Source organism: Electrophorus electricus, chromosome 2 (assembly GCF_041902795.1).
Source record: "Electrophorus electricus isolate QZ-2024a chromosome 2, ASM4190279v1, whole genome shotgun sequence".
NCBI lineage: Eukaryota > Metazoa > Chordata > Actinopteri > Gymnotiformes > Gymnotidae > Electrophorus > Electrophorus electricus.
In genome coordinates, this window is record NC_137498.1 from 18,425,482 (window position 1) to 18,445,124 (window position 19,643).

The 19,643-nt window shown below is 39.4% G+C and overlaps 1 long non-coding RNA gene across 6 annotated transcripts; it reads right to left on the minus strand.

Annotated features, from left to right (window-relative positions):
- Positions 1 to 10,042: 10,042 nt before the first annotated feature.
- LOC113589760 (uncharacterized) lies at positions 10,043 to 16,610 on the minus strand. 6 transcript variants are annotated; one of them, XR_014116548.1, is made up of 5 exons: positions 12,720 to 16,610; positions 12,575 to 12,599; positions 11,837 to 12,475; positions 11,530 to 11,735; positions 10,043 to 11,414 (listed from the first exon to the last, which is right to left on the minus strand). It is a non-coding gene; the product is annotated as an uncharacterized LOC113589760 (long non-coding RNA). The 6 variants fall into 6 exon arrangements; XR_014116549.1 differs by having other exon boundaries at positions 11,837 to 12,599; positions 12,720 to 12,769; positions 13,627 to 13,645; XR_014116546.1 differs by having other exon boundaries at positions 11,837 to 12,599.
- Between the last annotated feature and the right edge of the window lie 3,033 nt (positions 16,611 to 19,643).

Sequence of the window (19,643 nt, forward strand, 5' to 3'; positions counted from 1 at the left end):
CATCATTTTTGAGTTTATCTAATAAAATGTCGTGATCTATGGTGTCAATTGCTGCACTGAGATCAAGCAATATAAGTGATATAAGAGACATAACCCTGGTCGGTAGCCAACAACAGGCCATTAATTACTTTAGTCAGTGCTGTTTCTGTACTATGAGTCTTAAACCCTGACTGAAAGAAATTTATCTGGTTATGATGCAGGTATGAGCTTAACTGCTGAGCTACAGCTTTTTATAGGATCTCGGAAATAAAGGGAAGGTATGAGATCGGCCTGTATTTGACAGCTGACATAGCGCAAGGTTAACTTTCCTGAAAAGTAGCTTGATGACTGCTAATCTGAATAATTTGGGGACATAGTCAGTGTTCAGGGAGTTTATTATATTCAGTAGAGGTTCGATTACGTCAAGTAAGAGTTAAGAATGTGTGGGCCTCACCTCATTAGCCATTAACTCGGAATTCAGGTATAATAATCACTTCTGGAACTCTTGAAGGTGGTTGCTGTACCACACTCTGTTTCACAGAAGGACTGTGCAAGAGTGCAAAGGCCTGTTGGGATTTCAAATGGCTGGGGTACTTTTCTGCCTACTTTCTCTCCCTATAGTTTAATTTCCTCTTCAAGTACTTTTGTTGATGCTTGAAAATTCACCTGCATCTCCATGTGCTGTCTCCACAGCTGTTCTGTGTCAGCCACCACCCTGCCAGTAGTGCCATCTCTGGATCTGCAAGCAGTCTCTGTTTCTTGGTGGTTGAACAGTGTTAAAAGATTCATCAAGTACTGTTTAGTTATATCCTCATCCTCTATAGCTTTTTCCACTGATTCATTTATTAATCAAATCAACATGTGCCTTCTCTCTTTGTCTGCACAAACCTTTGCACATACATATACCTCCTTCAGCTGTTGTAGTATGAGTTGGCATAACAGCCCTGCACATTGATCTTATATTTGCTCAATTTCCATCTTGTTGATGTCCTACCTTGCTATTAAAACCAGTAACTCAAAGGATAAAGTTAGTTGCATAACAGTGCCTCACCGTGTTTGGAACAGTGCTTCACCTACAAAAGAATGTTAGATTAGCACAACACGCCACCTTGTGTTTGTCTTCCAGAACAGCTTCCTCTAGATGAACTCAAGAAAACCACATGTTGTAATGTATGGGTAAAGCAAATGTAGTTCCATCTTCCTGTGGTAATACCCTTGTAATACCCAAGCAATGGTCAGGTCTGCAACAAGTGTTTTTTTTTTTTCTTTTCTCTTTTTGTTTCAAGTGGACAGTAGCCTGCTATGGTGGTTAAACTCAGACACCTAATTTATCACTGTGTAAAGTGAGTTAAGTTTGAAAGAGTATAAAGAGAAGTTATTTGCAAGTGGTGTTGTTAACATGTTATTCCTGCAAATAAAGACCCCAAATTCTATTTAATAAATTGTTAATACTGTTGATAATTGTCTGTTTGTTTTACTGCATCAGACTGACATTGTTTGGGTGATAGATATTATTCATTCTAGGGATAGTATATCCATAAAATTGGGTAACAAGGGTAAAATTCTTTAAAAACCAGGAACCTATCGCCCATCCTAGACATTGGAGCTCATGGTGTTACACCTGTACCATCAATTACTAGGATAATACATTTTCAGTAGTGTTGTCAAAAAGTTGGAATTGCTGTTACAGTGCTCAAGGATCCCCACCCAAGGCTCACCCCATCCAAGGGGCACGCCTGCGGGCCTGCTGATAGCGCTGTGTTGTTTTTGTTTGTTTTAACCAGCTTCTTTATTTGCTGTTATGCAGAATAGACACCTCATTCCTGCATTTGCGCCTCACTCCCTCCTTGCCAATGTCACAACTATCTAGGTAAACAAATCTATACCGTTATATACACTTTCATCATTCTCCCTCTTACACAAATCTTGTGTGCAGTATTTACCTGTTCCATCTCTGATACGATGTCTAGGAGTCCATATGCCCATTTACATTTGTCAATATCAAACAAGGATTTTCAAGTTCATAGCCCAGAATCTTCACCTCCCTGTAGTGTTCAAACGCCCTAAAGGTCAACGCAAACAACTACTAAATAACTACTACAAAACCACTATATCTATTACTGAGAAATAGCATACACACATTCACAAACATACACATATATTAGTAACTTGCTAAATATAATTTTAAATAAAAAATAAAATGCAGTTCGGCCCATACGTGTCTTTCTCAAGCTACTTGGCATTAAGTGAAATTCTAGCTTTGCAAAGTAAACTATTTGTATTTTGTGCCACACTGGTGGCCTCACACCATTTGGAACTTTATCTATTAGTCCATATAAGCCATAGCAGCACCTATGCTTAAATTCCATCTCCCACTGAGCTGTGTTTAATCCACAGGGTCTATTACAGACATCAGATTTATTCATAGTCAAAGCTGTCACACGTTAGACCTCTGGGAAGAAGTGCTGGTGCATTGTAGATTACTGAACCCTGCTAACAGGCCTTCCACAGGATCTACAGAAGAATTATCTTGCTGTTGTGTTGATCCTAAAGTATCAGGTGATTACCAGTTGTGCCTACACAAAGCTGGTTGTGGAAATATGTCATGGTACCTTAAGACCAGCAGGTGGTGGCATCGCAATAACAAGCAGGATTAACACATATGTTAAAAAACGAACAATTTTAGGTGAAAAACCTTGGATCATGCCTGTACCACCATACTATGTGAGTTATCACTATGTGATAAGTTCCAGTGTTTAGCTTACATGTGTACTAGGGTTTAGCACATGTGAACAAAGTAAGTACAGGCACAACAGGCCAAATATCATTCTAGAAGATTCTATTTGTAACCCTTTACAATACAGTTTTGATGGCATAATGATTTTTTTTTTTTCCAAACAGCGTATTTGCATATTATGCATACGCTAGTTTCAGTGTACTGCATGCATACAAGTGTATGAGTCCAGCTGAAAGTTAAAATAACTACATATATTTTTAATTGATGTGACTGGTATCCTCTTACTCTCAGATATGTATATATGACCCAATAGGGCCTCAGATATCCAAAGGCCACACTAAATTTAAAGGCTTTGTTCCTACTCCAACTGTTTCATTTGTAACCACACCTATGTTGTTTACACACACCTGCACCTGGTTTAGTCTCATTATGTCTGTATGTATTTAAACCCCTGGTGGTGTGTGCATCGTTGTCGGTCATTGTTTATGTTCACATTGTTCATGGTATCCATGTTAGCCAAAGTCATATTCATGTTCACTGTATATATTGCATGTGAGTGCCGATGTTCCTATCATGTGTTAGTAAATGTCTGTTTCCATCAATGGAGTCTGTATATCCTGCTTCTTGCCCAGCAGCACTCCGGCCGATCTCCCCCGGATGCCTATTCCCTCTACGGCAAACAGACTTCTTACGGAGATGTGCTCAGGGACATCCCAAGCTGCTGCCTGGACACCTGGATGTTGGTGAGAGAACTGCAACCAGTTTTTGTGGCCACACAAGAGGAGGGGAACGTCCCCTGGAATTTCTTGGGGGGGTGGGGGCTACCGAGCCGGGACCACGGAGAGCTGAAGGGCTTCACGGGCATCCCGGTGTAGGTGGTCTGGTGGAGCCGGCTAGGCCCCTGGCTAGCACGGATGTAGCCTGTGTTCTCCCTCTTCTGAGTACAGACCACAAGTACTAGACAGGTCTGCCCAAAGCCCTGGAGGAGGACTGCATCAGTAGCACCAGGGACACGCCTCCAGTGCCTGCTCTTCCAGCGGGCGCTGCGTCAAAGCGTCTTTTGTGTTTGTCTATAGGCACATCTACTTGTTGTGTGCACCCACAGAACATGTGTGTGCAATATGTTGTTTGTCCAGGCTGGGTTCCTGTTGTTGCCACTGAAAAGTGGCATCCACTGAAAGTCATAGCCACACATCTGGAACTGCTGCTGAACAAGTGCAGCTGATTCTTTGGAGCTGGTTGACCCACCACAGAGCACAACCGGACTGCCCTGGGAGAGGCAGGGACTTTGCCTTTCCCCCTCATGTACTGAGAAGCCTCCCTTGTTGGCAGCTCCTAGCCTGCCTTGTGTTGGGTGGGCACCAGGCTTTGCCATTTATGTTATGTGTTTTGAGTGTGTGCGTGGCGGCCTGGTGTTTGCTGTCCCGGGGATGGACGCGTCGAGAGCCTAGCCCCTTGGGGGGGTGGGGAGTTACTTTCACGGAACACTCCCCTTCCCACTGGTCACAAAGTACGGCCCACCGCATACAGTGGGAATTCACGGTCTGTCGTATTTGTCACTGTATATGTTGCATATGAGTGCCAGTGTTCCTATCATGTGTTGGAAAATGTCTGTTTCCATCAAGGGAGTCTGTACATCCTGCTTCTTGCAGCTGTAACAGCCCTGCAGCACTTGGGCTGTTACAGTACACTCACACCCAAACAGAAATGCCAATAAAACCACTTACTGTGTTTACATTCTTCTTTTATTATATTGACATATTCAGCCAAGTAGATAATATAATATTGAAGATCCTTCTAATAGTTGAAAAGCTGAAAGGCAGGCCTTGTTGAGTCATTATCACGGAGAATCCACACGTTCTTTGTTTGCTGAAGCAAACGACCATGTGGCCGTCTCTACCAAGGAGCAGAAAATCCAGCTCAAAAATGCTAGAAGATTGATCTAACTCAAAAATGCTGTTTAGTGAATAGATAAAGTTACCTGTTAAGGTCATCTTTCACACAGGGATTAGGAAGCTTGAGAAGATTATAGTGAACATCAACATCACAATCCACTAGAATGAGAGCAGAATTTGACTCATCACCCAAAGCCGTCATTTAAATAAATCATGATTTCACAGACTGGGGTGTAAGACTTAGTTAGGTCTGCATCTAGGACACGTTTTGGTCAACTGGTATGAGCAATGACGATCACCCAATGACTACTCAGTCACTGAGGATATACCCAGCCCCACTGGCACTGTTAATGCATGCTTAGTGACACTGGGTCTATCTGAATCTACCATATTACACAATGACATGACACAACAATCCACTCACCTGCCCAGACCTCCATGTACCTGAACAAAAAAAAAACAGTATTCCATCTTTATAGTGCATTTCCCAAACTAGCCTGTGCTCTCTTCATCAATAACCACTGACTAACCCTTTCTGCTACTTCCAATAATTTCTTCACAGCTGCCCTTATTTTATAGCCTCTACGGTCAAAATCCGCAAGCAAAGATGTGTCAGACTTGGCTACAAACCTCCTGGCACCTCTCTCTACAGGCCTTATATACACCTGCCACCCACGTTCTCTCACGTTAGCCACCAAGCCTGCGTACTTCAGCTTATTCCTTTCAAAGGTTTCATTAGCTGCATCCTGAAATAGAATTGTTAACTCTATAAAATAAACTATCCATTAACTTTCAAAGTACAACACCATGTCTTGCCTCAGTGTAGTGGAAGCAATACCCTGTAGGAGCTGTATTTTTTCATCTACAAGCACATTGTTACGAAGGCCAGGAATCATGCTCAACCCCGCACTGCCATTCCTACCACTTCCCACACATGCCTCCGATCTGGTTCGCCGGAATACTAGCACACACCTGATCATCGTTTCCCTCATCACTGCTCCCTTACTTAAGCTCCTCTCCATACTAGCGTCATGAAGTATTGCCAACCTCGTGTTGCGTACCAAGCAGTTTTGTCTTCCTGGTTTTTGACTCCTGCCTACGTTTCGGACCTCGTCTTCCGCCTGACCCCTGGACACCCCCCAAACTCTGCCCCGTGCTATCGACCTTGAACCACCCAGACTACAAATCCATGCCCGACCCCTCTGATTTGTATGAGTTCCCTAATAAAACCTCTTGCGATTAGATCCACTTCCTTGTGTGTGGATCATAACACACATAACCCACATACAGTGTTTGAACAGCCTTTAATTGTTCAATCAACTCTTGTAAACAGAAGCAAAAGTTGAAATTTAATCTTTTCAAATATTGATTAGCCTAGGCAGTTTGAATAAAACTTTACACATTAAATATTGTGATAGAGACTCCTAAACGCCTCTTATTCATATTTACTTATTCCATACTTGCATACCCATGACCACATGACATCTTTTCTTTCACACCGTGCATTAGGCATAAGGTCGTTAGTCAGAAAAGCAGAATGCAGGTGGATGCTTTTAACACATGGCAGCAACAGGCAGGTAAGGCACTCCTAATATTAACTTCTCTGCTTCTGTATGTGTTTGTTGTTTTGGTTTTTATGTAAAAATATGTAGCTTGTGTATAGTGCTCTGCTGACTTCCTCGGTCTTTCCCTCACTTCTGCTACATAAAAAAATGAATAATCTTTATTAATGATTAGTGATAATTGAATTTCACTTCACCAAAGTCACCAATTTGATATGTATATTATTTCTTGTCTACCAAACCGTAGAATATGACTCTTGACTCATGACCAGAAGTATCAATTTCAATAGAATCACTATAATAACCATCATAACAATGCAACCAAGCCAAAATTAACACAAATTATTCGTGGTGGATAAACGGTAGCTAACTAGGTTACTGAAGAATAGAAGGAGAAGCAAAAGAAAGACTCAACTAATCAAGATCAATAAAGGAAATGTATTAATCAAACGAGATTTGAAGTGAAATATCATGTCTAAAAGTGTAACAGAAGACTCAAGGAAAAAGGGGAGACCATCATGAAACAGCCAGAGGGAGAACTAATTATAGAACTGAGGAGGCTCTATCACAGATGAGAGTAAAGGGTTAACTGGTATAATTTGATGAATAAACAAGTTGGGTGAGCTGTTTCTGCATCCATTGGAGTAGATCAGTTCATCGACTGGTGGCACTGGGATGCTTTCTGGCTTTATCTTAGATGCTGTGTCACCAATGAGCAGGTCCAGTCCATCGGCGTCATCATCTGTGCAGTAACGTGCACATAATACAGAAAGATGTCATTAGATCTGTAAGGATGAACACATGAACAGTCCATATATCATGCAGCTCCAGCAGGTGTATCTGTAACTGTAGAACTAAAAGGGAGGAGCAGAGGGCAACCACAGTCCTGAGGACACTATAAGATATTACATTCCTTCCACTACATCATCACAAGCCCAAATGAGCGCATGAAGTGATGGACAGTGCCATCAACACCTCAGATTACCAGAAAACTCTATGACTGGGGGCCTCAAGTTCTGCACCTTTCTATACAGAGAGTAACCCAAAAGCTTAATTTAATAACTAATTATTTAGCCTGGATTTAAAAATGTGAAATGGAATGTTTTTAAAAAAAGGTTTTAAAATGTAAGTTATAACTTAGTTATTTTAGTTATTAAGCTTCTATTGAGAAACAGCATCTTCACCTTCACCTGCTTGAACAGTAAACTAGTTTACAAAAATATTTCAGATTGTAAGAGTTTAAAATGTGTCATTTGAAAAATATTAAGTTTTGCCTCTGTTAAAGGCAACATTCATTACTCTGTTATACCACAGCGCCCCCACTTTAGTGTGTATATTTATGTCTATAGAAAGATATAGAGAGGCATACTCTGGGAGATGACCTATCACAAGCTTTACTTTGTCCTTCAGAATTGGAAGTGCACTAAAAGAACAATGAAATAAAACTTGGCTTCACTGGTCTCAGAGGAAGCACGTTCTCACTGCACACTCTACGACTGGTAGCTATTGTATGACAGGGTAGAGATAGATAGCTGATTAGTTGGAATCAGCATAATAACTAAAGTTGGGAGAAAAATGGAGGAGAAATAGAAAGAAAAAAAAAAGTAAAAAAAAAAAAAGTCTTATAGAGTAACTTAATAAAGGCTGAATGTGCAGCCCATTCCAGAGGCCGAGTGCACCAGATGAATGTATTCCATCTGTAACTTTGGGTCTGATGAGAAACACACTCAACACTCGATTCTGACCTATAGGCAAATGTGTTTAAAACAGTTCACTTCATATGGATAGAAGGATGACAACACAGAACAGATTTGGTGATATATCTAACGATTGGAGAGCTGCACTCTCAGACAAGCGTGCATGTCAAAAAGTACATTATAACAATGACATGATGAAAAGAATGTGCTGTGGAGAAAAGGGTTGTGCTGGCTTCAGGAAACTCTGCAAACTCTCCAGCACATCATCAGGAGTTTTTAACACCTTAGCCTAGGTGTTTCTAGGAGTACACATAAACACACAATAGCAGCAATATCTGGCAATAATCACATAGAATTTTTTGAATAACCCCTATGGGCTTTACTTTAAACCCTACTCATGAGCCACATTCTTTCCCTACCTACCACTAAAAGTAGGGAGCACTCAACACATATCACAAAGTTCTTATCAAACAGCTCCTCTTAAAGTCACACATTGTTTCGCTGTTTAGGGTGGACCTTACACTCTTGGCACAGTACTGCTGGCTTACTAACTAAAAGAGCTTGAAGAGAGGCTTTCCATTTAATCTCCAGTGATGCAGCTGTGTGGTTTTTAATCATTGCCCATTATTCTGGCACAACTTTTTGGCTGCCCCTCGAGGACAATAGCTGTAAAACCAGATGCACAACATAGGCGTTATTCAGAGCCACCAGCCAATAGTATGAGCTGAGACCCTGATTACTCGGAACTGACCAAAAGACATTAGCCATAACAATAAGTGAAAAAACAGCATGCATGCTTGGAGCACAATCAAAGGTTCTGCTAGGATCTGCCACCAGGTGTGTAATAAGACCAATGTGCATATTAGCATTACAGCAATCCACTATAAGCCACCATGCCCCAGAAGTCTTCACAGGCCAAACTGTGTTAATTCACAGACTAGTCATCCTGATCCCTAGACCAGTTAGAAAAATTAGCGATAAAAAAGGCCTGATACCTAGAGTCCAAGAACAAAGAGCTTGGGTTTTTCCGTTTCAAAATCCACTAGCATATGCAATTAATAAATAGCATCAGTGCAGTTTTGGAGGTGAGTTGATTTGTTATTACCAGAGAGAGGGAAACACATTTGGGACTAAACAAGTGTTACAGCTAAAATGACCAAACTGTTCAGTAAAATGTTACATAAATAACCAGAGGCAGCAGTACAAACTAATAAAGTGATTTCAGATTGTTATACTTTGGAGGGGAACAAGGCAAAGTTGTCCTCTCTATGCACTGATGTTCTGCTTAGTCTTAGAACCTTTAACAGAGGCTATAAGTCTTAGACTTAGTCTTAAGTCTTACAGGCTATTAGTCTTAGAACCTTTAACAGAGGCTATAAGTCTTAGACTTAGTCTTAAGTCTTAGAGGCTATTAGTCTTAGAACCTTTAACAGAGGCTATAAGGGGCCAAAGTGATTTTTCAGTGGGTTTGGCAGGAGGATTGGAACATAAACTTAGGCTTTATGCAGATGATATTACGTATTACTGACCCTGATAAATCCATACCTTGTCTCCTGAGGATTATTAATATTTTTTGAAGTTTTCTGATTGTAGGGTGAATTGGTCCACATCAGACGCTCTTCCTTTAAGGGCATATTGCCCTACTGTGGTGTTCCATTTGGGGGCATTTTAATGGCACAAGCATGCAATTAGATATTTAGGAGTTTTATTTCTGTCACAGAAGTCTGGCCATCCAGCATGAGAGAAATGCCCACTCATGCTAGGGATCAACCCACTTACCGGCCTCGTTCTCAGTCACCAGAGTATTGATGGTATTCACCTGTTCCTTCTGTTCACCCATCTATTTAAACCCACAGGTGCGTGACGACACCGCTGCACATTAGCGGACTACAGACCTGACGATCTTTGAATGTTGCTGCTCTGCCTTCGTGCAAGAAATTGCATTTTGTGTTGTTTTTTTTTTGGTTTCGTCAGTGCTTCTTTAATGTTATTCTCTGTGGATAATACAGAGCACTTCCCTGCAACCCCGCCTCTCGCTTCCTCTGTGCCGCCTCTATCACAATTTCCACCTCAGTTGAAAGATTTAGTGAAAGTTCATTTTAAACCATTATCACATAAAATACCATGTCATCTTGATAGATGGTCATGTTTAAAGCTATCAATGGTGAGGAAAGTAAATATAAAAATGAACTAGTATAATGACTAAAGTTGGCAGAAAATTGGGGAGAGAAAAATAAATATATTTAAGGTGTTAAGGTGTGCCCAAAGATGAGAGACATGAGGCTGGGACAGTGAAAGATGGTTTCTTGTAGAGCACTCACAGACCTTTCAAGTTTAAGTTTGGCTTATTTGTCACATACACAGTCATACACAGTATAACTGGCAGTGAAATGGTTGAGAGTGCTCTGTCCAAACTGAGGAAAAGAAAACAGGGGTGCATAGAGAAATATATATTCTATATATCTACAAAAATATATTAACAATTTATGTACAATATATGTATATATATAACTTTCCCAGGTTAACTGGACAGTTTGGACAACCACACTTAATATTATACAGTTGTTTACCCATTTACATATGTTTACCCATTTGTATTACTCATTTTCATATTTGAGCAAGCAATAGATGTAAACTTTCAATTCCAAATAAAGTTAACAAAATCATGTTAATGAACCTTGGTAACTACATTCATATTGGACCTAGTAGGACTTTAACACTGAAATTAAAATGAGTGACCTAAAATTCAAAATTCCTCTTTGTCATCTTGACTGCTTACTGTATAGGGAAAAATATTATATGCAAGGATAGCAAGGATGCTTCCACACAGAACAGTCAGATATTCATCAGTCTAGTGATATGTTAACGTGAAAATAAACCCAAAATGTAATGATCTGTTTGAAATATATTCAGATACAAGCTTTACTGTGTAATCTGATAATAGTATCTGATAAAAGTAATTTTTCAAACAAAAAGAATATGTTGTCTTAATGAACCTTTTAGTAGGTAAAACTTGTTTTTACTCCCCAAGAGCCTGAAAACTTCAAGGATCTTTGATTGAAACTCCATAATAAAAGACATAATCAAGTTTATATCCAGTTTATATCAATCAATTGGATATCATCAATGGCTTATTCTAAAAACAAAGTTTTATAAAGGAGCTTTATAAAGGCTGAATCTGCAGCCCATTCCAGAGGCCAATGACACTATGTGAACTTAGGCCAGCTGTAATTCTGGGTCTGATGAAATACACACTCAATACTGGACCTTTATCTACTAGTCCATATTAGCCATAGCAGCACCTATTGGAGAACTCTGTCTCCAACTGAGGTGTGTTTAATCCACAGGGTCTATTATAGACATCAGATTTATTCAGTCATTTATTCAGAGTCAAAGCTGTCACACATTAGACCTCTGACCCCAGTACATTGTAGATTACTGAACCCTGCTAACAGGCCTTCCACAGGATCTACAGAACAATTCTCTTGCTGTCGTGTTGTTCCTAAATTAAAAGGTTTTGTTCCTACTCCAGTCTCAGGAACACCTACAGAGGAAAAACAAAGACAAATGTCACTGTCTAAGGAGAACAACTCCAGAACCTACAGATATGGGTGAACACTCAACTGAGATGTCATTAGTAAAACCACAGAAACACTTACTATGGTCATACTCATTTGCCTCTGTTTTATTGACATATCCAGCCAAGTAGATTATGTAATCTTTAAGGTCATTCTTATAGTTAAAAATCCGAAAGGCAGGCCTTGCTGGGTCATCATCGAAGAGAAACCACATGTCCTTAAAGAAGCTGAAGCACATGACCATGTGGCCGTCTCTACCAAGGAGCAGAAAATCCAGCTCAAACCTCCTAAAAGAAACATGGAGACAGTGTTTGTGGCACAATGGAGATCGCATAGCAAAACAGACATCAGGCCTGTTTTCTGGTGTTTAATGAGTAGGTGAAGCTACCTGTTAAGGCCATCTGTCACAGGGCATACAGGAAGATTGAGAAGTTTATGGTCAACCCCAGCATCCTAATCCACTAGAATGAGAGGAGGATTTGACTCTTCACCCAAAGCCATCACGTTACCAAAGGCCCTAAATTTGCTGTAAATGGCAAATGTGAGATTATATAAGAATTGAGAAATAAAGCATATTATCCTCTTATTTGTCTGTGTTGCTTGTATGCTTGCTTACCTCAGTGTTGTTTCATATATTGGACTGTGTGTTGGGGTTTCTTGACGATAATCGATTTTAGCACAGACCAGTTCATCAAACATGGGCAAATGGTCTTTTACAGTCCCAGCAATATTCATTTGTTCCTTTAGTGCAAACCTGTTTAGCTTCTTTAGCCAAAGAAACTTTCCATCATTGTAACTTTCACCATTTAAATAATTCATGATTTCAGAGAATGGGGTGTGGGACTGTAAAAGTGATTTTATGTTTGGGTATTTGATGTAGCAAATATGTAAAGCAGCCAAGATTGAATCTAGGACACATGTGTTGGTCAACTGGGATGAGCCAAGATGACCACCGGCCCTTATATAAGAATGCATAGCTCCTATCATCAGCATGAGCACTTCTGGCAGCCCTGAATTGGAATGAGAACTGAAAGAGATTGTGTCAATGTTAAAAGTTAGCAATGTCAGAATTTTTAATAAATCCTTTCTGCTTTCAAAATAAGGAGATGTTAAATTTAAAGATTACCATGCAGAATTGTCTGATTTTGGATCTAAATTTGGAAAAATGAGAAATGAGGGCATAGATTTATTTTGCATGCTAGCAGACAACAATTCCTGAAAAAGTTGCACTGCAATGAAAGTTGTAAAAGAACATAAAAAGGACGTTTTACTCTCAACATTGGGTGTCCTATGTTTGCACCGTCGCTTGGGATCGAAAGCTCTGTTAAATCACAGAAAATGCTGTTAAGATGTTAAATGCTGATGAAGTGTGAGGTTTCCCTGAAGCATTAAAGATGTAGCATATAAAATATTACCAGGGAACAAAAGCTGAACTGATTATGGGATTTTGTAGGGCACAAAGTGGACAGTCAGTATTAATCTAAAATGTAAAGATAGAAACTAGTGGCAAAAACATAAAAGGTATACTTTAGTTATAATCTCTCCATCAGATGTTTAATACCATACATGAGATTTTATGCAGCCACAGGTTCACATTTACTGATTGGACTTCCATATCCAGATCTGGGACAAAACTTCACAAGCAGGTTACTTTATATGTAAATCAGAGCTAGTACTAATGCTATCATCTCAAATCCATGGTGTTTTCTTTTGTTCTGACTTAAGATTTAATCACATTAATTACTCAAAACTGCAGCAGGTATTAGATTGTGCTTCATTTCAGAATGCTAAAGTGGATAATCATGATCAAAAGCTTAAGCATAGCCAGTTAGCTGTAATCCTGGTAACACACGAAAAGTTTTAATTCATATCCATGCCACATACGTAAATTACTCGCTTCGGTTTTGCAACCTCTGTTACTAAAAGCAAAAGTGAAAGTAGAACTATTATTAGATGTTATTCAAATGTGATAGTGAATCTTGTGAATAATCGCTTATTCAAACTTCCATTTTCTGTAGCTAGCATGCTTGCATTCGCTTGACTTCATTTCTTTTGTGCTGACCAAGTCTTGTGCACTGAGCGTGAGTATTTTTCTGAGTATACTATCTTAAGTAAACATTCAAATCACTTGTTTAAAACAGGTTGTTAGTTAATAAAGCCAAATGAAGGGTTTTTTACCTTGAATTTTGCATCTTAAATATGTATTTCAGCACGCTGCTCTTCGTTTAAAACGGCGTCATATGGCGTCACATGGCGTCACTTCCCGTTAACATGTGCTCTTAACGCATGACTGCAACAGGTTGAACTTCTTCGCATACCATCACCATTTGATAGTCTAGATTCATTCACTCTTGCTATTTTAAACAGTAATTTAGCAAGACAATCTCTGCTTTTTAAATACAGAAAATACAGAATGTGACCTGATGATTTGGTGTTAAAATTGAGCCTACATATTTTGCATGAATATGTAAGTTAATAGATATTTTAAAAAGCATGTTTTTGCTTGCTTTCACATTCATATTGGTTAATTCCTTATGTCTAAATAATGTTGACAAGCATTAATCGCATTCTAACTCACTTCATGCCATATTTTACTGATTATTTACAGTTATGTGCAAAATAATAGCAGTTTAACATCACTAATGTATTTAATTACTGATTTTGGCAGAAAAGATAATACAACATGGGAAAAAATTCATAACTAGGTGTAGCCGAGTAATGGGCAACCAACAGAATCAACAGTCATGACATGTACGCTGCTAATTGGGTGAAATTGACTCATTTAATGAAAGGCATGTGTTCAAATTAATAGCAGTGTGGAGTTCAATTAATGAGGTCATTCATTCTATGAACAAACAGGTGTCAATTATGGCCCTTATTTAAAGGAGCAAATGTTGTACCTGCTGGTTTTTGCCCTTGCTCAGTGAGTAAAATGGATTGTTCCAGACATTGTACTGAAGGAGAAAGAATTTTGATCAAGAAGTTGATTGGAGAGGGGAAAGCATATAAAGAAGTGCAGAAAATAATTGGCTGCTCAGCTAAAATGATCTCAAATGCTTTAAAATAGCAAACAAAACCCAAAACATGTAGTAGGAAAAGAAATGCTACCATCCATTGTAGCTCATAGAATAACAAGAATGGCAAAGAAGCAATCCTCATCCAATGATCAGCTCCAGGGAAATCAAAGAAGATCTTCAGTTACCTGTGAGTACTGCAACAATCAGAAGACACCTATTTGCAAGAAACCCTTGTAAAGTACCATTGCTGAAAAAAAAAAGTGTTGAAAAGCTTACAGTTTGCCAAAGAACACATTGACTGGCCTAAAGAGAAGTGGCACAACATTCTATGGACAGATGAGAGCAAGATTGTTCTTTTTGTGCCACAGACAGTTTGTGAGATGACCCATAAACACTGAATTCAAACCCCAGTACACTGTGAAGACTGTAAAACATGGAGGTGCAAGCATAATGGTTTGGGAATGTTTCTCATACTTTGGAGTCGGATCCATGTATTGCATACCAGGCAGTGTGGACCAGTTTGAATATATTAAAATACTGGAAGAGGTCATGTTACCTTATGCTGAAGAAGAAATGCCCTTGAAATGGGTGTTTCAGCAGGACAACAACCCCAAATACACAAGCAAGGAGGCAACATCCTGGTTCCAGACCAATAAGACTGATGTTATGAAGTGGCCAGCCCAATCCCCAGACCTCAATCCAATTGAGAATTTGTAAAGCGACATCAAAAATGCTGTTTTTGATGCAAAACCCAATAATGCAGAAGAGCTGTGGAATGTATTCCAGTCAGCTTGGGCTGGAATATCTGTTCACAGATGTCAGATGTTAGTTGACTCCATGCAACACAGATGTAAAGCAGTTATCAGACATAAAGGTTATACAACTAAATATTAGTTCAGTGATCAACAGAAAAGCTAAATCTGTAAACGTCCAGTTTATACTGTAAATATCTGAGTTTGTAAATGAAAATGAACACGCTGCTATTTTTTTTTGAACAGCCCATTATTCTTTTTTTCATTTTCAGTTTAAAAATTGATATTTTGTTCATGTTTTTATTTGGAATTGAATGTGCAGCGCTCCCGGTGCCTTTGTGTACATGGAAATAAATGCTGTTATGAGGATTGAGCTTTTTCTCAGTTGTTTTAAACACACTGCTATTATTTTGCACATAAACGTATTTCTGTTGTGGGGAAGCAAAATGGAGTGGATATATATTTAGTGTTCAGGTGTATGTACCATCTGTTAATGTCAAATTAAAGTTTTGAAAATGAGCACCTTGCAATGAATTCCTTATTCAGCATATATATATATATATATATATATATATATTCACTCACCCATCCAAATCATTGAATTCAGGTGTTCCAATCACTTCCATGGCCACAAGTGTAAAAAACCAAGCACCTAGGCATACATACTGCTTATAAAAACATTTGTGAAAGAATGGGTCACTCTCAGGAGCTCAGTGAATTCCAGCATGATACCGTGATAGGATGCCACCTGTGGTGCATAGTGCGCAGAGGTTGCCAACTTTCTGCAGAGTCAATCGTTACAGACTTCCAAATGTCATGTGGTCTTCAGATTAGCTCAAGAACAGTGTGTAGAGAGCTTCATGGAATGGGTTTCCATTGTCAAGCAGTTGCATCCAAGCCTTACATCACCAATGCAATGCAAAGCGTGGATGTAGTGGTTTAAATCATGACACCACTAGACTCTAGAGCAGTGGAGACGTGTTCTTTGGAGTGGTAAATCATGCTTCTCCATCTGGCAATCCGATAAACAAGCCTGGGTTTGGCGGTTGCCAAGAGAACGGTACTAGTCTGACTGCATTGTGCCAAGTGTAAAGTTTGGTGGAAGGGGGATTAAGGTGTGGGGTTGTTTTTCAAGAGTTGGACTCGGCCCCATAGTTCCAGTGAAAGGAACTGTTAATGCTTCAGCATACCAAGAGATTTTGGACAATTTCATGTTCCCACCTTTGTGCAAACAGGTTGGGGATGGTCCCTTCCTGTTCCAATATTACTGCACACTAGTGCACAAAGCAAGGTCCATAAAGACATGGATGAACAAGTTTGGTGTGGAAGAACTTGATTGACCTGAGTCTTTATCTCAACCAGATAGAAGACTTTTGGGATGAATTAGAGTGGAGACTGCGAGCCAGGCCTTCTCATCCAACATATATATATATATATATATATATATATATATATATATATATATATATATATATATATAGTTGTGTTCAAAATAATAGCAGTCCAAAATCACTAACCAGATCATTCACTTGAAACCAATCATTTGAAAACTACCATTCAAATGGATGGAAGAACAGCCAAAATGGCTCGGCTAATGATCAGCTCTAGGGAGATCAAAGAATGTCTAAAGGTACCTGTGAATACAGTAATAATTAGGAGACACCTATATGAAGCCAAGCTATCGGCAAGAAGTATTGGCAGTAAGCATGCAACATCTTGGTTCCACACCAACAAGATTAACGTGGCCAGCCCAATCTCCGGACCTTAATCCAATAGAAAACTTGTGGGGAGACATTAAAAATGCTGCTTCTGAGGCAAAACCAAGAAATGCAGAGGAATTGTGGAACGTAGTGCAATCGTCCTTTCCTGGAATCTGGAAAATCTGTTCACAGGTACCGGAAGTTTGTCAACTCTATACAACACAGATGTGAACCAGTTCTCAGAAACAGTGGTTATACATCTTAAAATTTGTTTAGTGATTCACAGGAAAGCTAAATATTCAAGCATTTTTCAGTTTATACAGTAAATGGTTGAGATTGTAAAGAAAAATGCACACTGCTATTTTTTTGAATATTTTTTTGAATATTCCCTTTTCTTCACTTTCTGTAAAGTAATAAATTTCCGGAATTTTAATTCATGTTTTGATCTGGAATAGAATGTGGAGTGAAAATAAAAGCTATTATAAGAATTTTGAGCTTTATTCACTTTTTTAAAAACACTGCTATTATTTTGAACACAACTGTGTATATGTGTATATATATATATATATATATGTGTGTGTGTGTGTGTGTGTGTGTGTATTTGTTTCAAAATAATAATAATAATAATTTAAATTTATAGAGCACGTTTCACAGACACAAGGTCGCTTTACAATGATAGTCGGGAAAGAAAAAAAAAGTTAATAAAATTGACACAAATTGACAACACAATAATAACAAATATGGATAAGAAAAGACGTTATGAAAAGTGTTGGGAAAAGAGGTGTGTTTTAAGTTGAGATTTGAAGGAGGAGAGTGTAGAGCAGAGATGGAGAGATTGAAGTAAAGTGTTCCATAGTTTTGGGGCCATGACACTAAAGGATCTGCCTGCTACAGACACCAGTCTAAACTTGGGGATGGAGAGGAGACCTGCGTTAGAGGACCGACGTGTACGAGTGGGGCAGTAAGGGGGTAAGAGTTGAGCTAGACAGGGAGGCGCAAGACCGTGCAGAGCTTTGTATGTAAAGAGGAGGATTTTGAACTCAATGCATTTAGGGACGGGAGCCAGTGTAGCTGATGTAGACTAGGAGTGATGTAGAGTGATTTCCTTGTATGAAGGAGGATTCTTGAAGCTGAGTTTTGGACATATTGTAGTGAGCGGATGGTTTTGTTAGGGATGCCAGTGAGGAGAGAGTTACAGTAATCAAGACGGGAGGTGATGAAGGCGTGAAGCAAGGTCTCAGCGTCGTGTGTGGGGAGCATGGGCCTAAGCCTAGCATATTACAGAGGTGAAAAAAGGCATTTTTGACCAGAGACTTGACGTGTGGTTCAAAAGAGAGAGAGGAGTCAAAGACTACGCCAAGGTTCCTAACCATGGATGAGGAATTTATCAAGATACCATTCGGATTTAATTTAAGATTGGAGAATTTTGATATTTTGGACTTCGGGCCAATAAGTAGAAATTCTGTTTTATCAGAATTGAGTTTTAAGAAGTTTATGCTCATTCACTGCTTGAGATCTTGGAGACAGGAGAAACAGGAGGTGGTAGGGTAGTGTTAGCCTTGGTGTTAATATAGATCTGAGAGTCATCCGCATAACAGTGGAAAGTAAGACCCTGCCTGCGGATAATCTGACCGATTGGTAGCATGTAGATAATGAACAGGAGAGGGCCAAGGATGGATCCCTGGGGAACACCTTGAGTGATGGTAGCAGTGTGCGATTTGTGTTTACCTAAAACAATATAATGTGTTCTATTAGAAATATAGGACGCGAACCATTCAAGAACCGTGTTAGTAATGCAAGTGGTTGAGAGGCGGGCAATGAGTATGTTATGATTAATTCTATCAAATGCGGCACTTAAATCTAGAAGAAGGAAAAATACTCAGGTCACCAGAATCAGTAGAGAGAAGATCATTGAGAATACGTAAGAGGGCTGCCTCAGTGCTGTGCATGGAGTGGAAACCAGATTGAAAAGAGCCTGTGTATTTACCTTGGCCAGTAAAGGGAGATTAGAAATGGGCCAGTAATTATCAAGAAGTCCAGCATTTAGTCCAGATTTTTTAAGAACGCTAGTGATAGCTGAGTTTTTAAGAGCTGAAGGAACATAACCTAAGGTAAGGGATGCATTAATGAGATGACAGATGGGAGCAAAAATAGCAGAACAACACTTCTTAAGAAGAGTGTTGGGGGCAGGATCAAATTGGCAGGTAAAGGAACTAGATTTTGTTATAATCTCAGAGATTAGGGAAGGTTGGGTAAGAGAGAAGGCAGAAAATTGTTCAGCAGCAGGAGTGAGAAGGGTGTCCCCATAAGATGTAGGGAGAGCAGGGGGAAAAAACTGGTTAATTTAGGTTATATTTTCATTAAACAATCTAAGAAAACCTTCACATTATTCAATAGTACCAGATGGAGAGAAAGATGTAAGATGAAAGGGCTTATTAATAGTGGAAAAGAGAGTTTTGGGCTTATGTCGAGGAGGAGATAAGGAGTGTGATGAAGGCAGAGGAGATAAAGTGTGAGCGGGCAGTATTTTGAGTTGACCTATAATTCAGCATATGGTCGGAATAGGCTACTTTATGACCAGTGAGACCAGTTCTCTTATAGAGGCCATGGAGAAGAACCACCAGCGGGAACCTGGGAAGACTTGAGAAGTGCTGGAGTTTCAGCAGCTCCGAGATGGAAACGTTATATAGAGAGAACATCATCAGGAGAGGACAGTTTTGAAACGG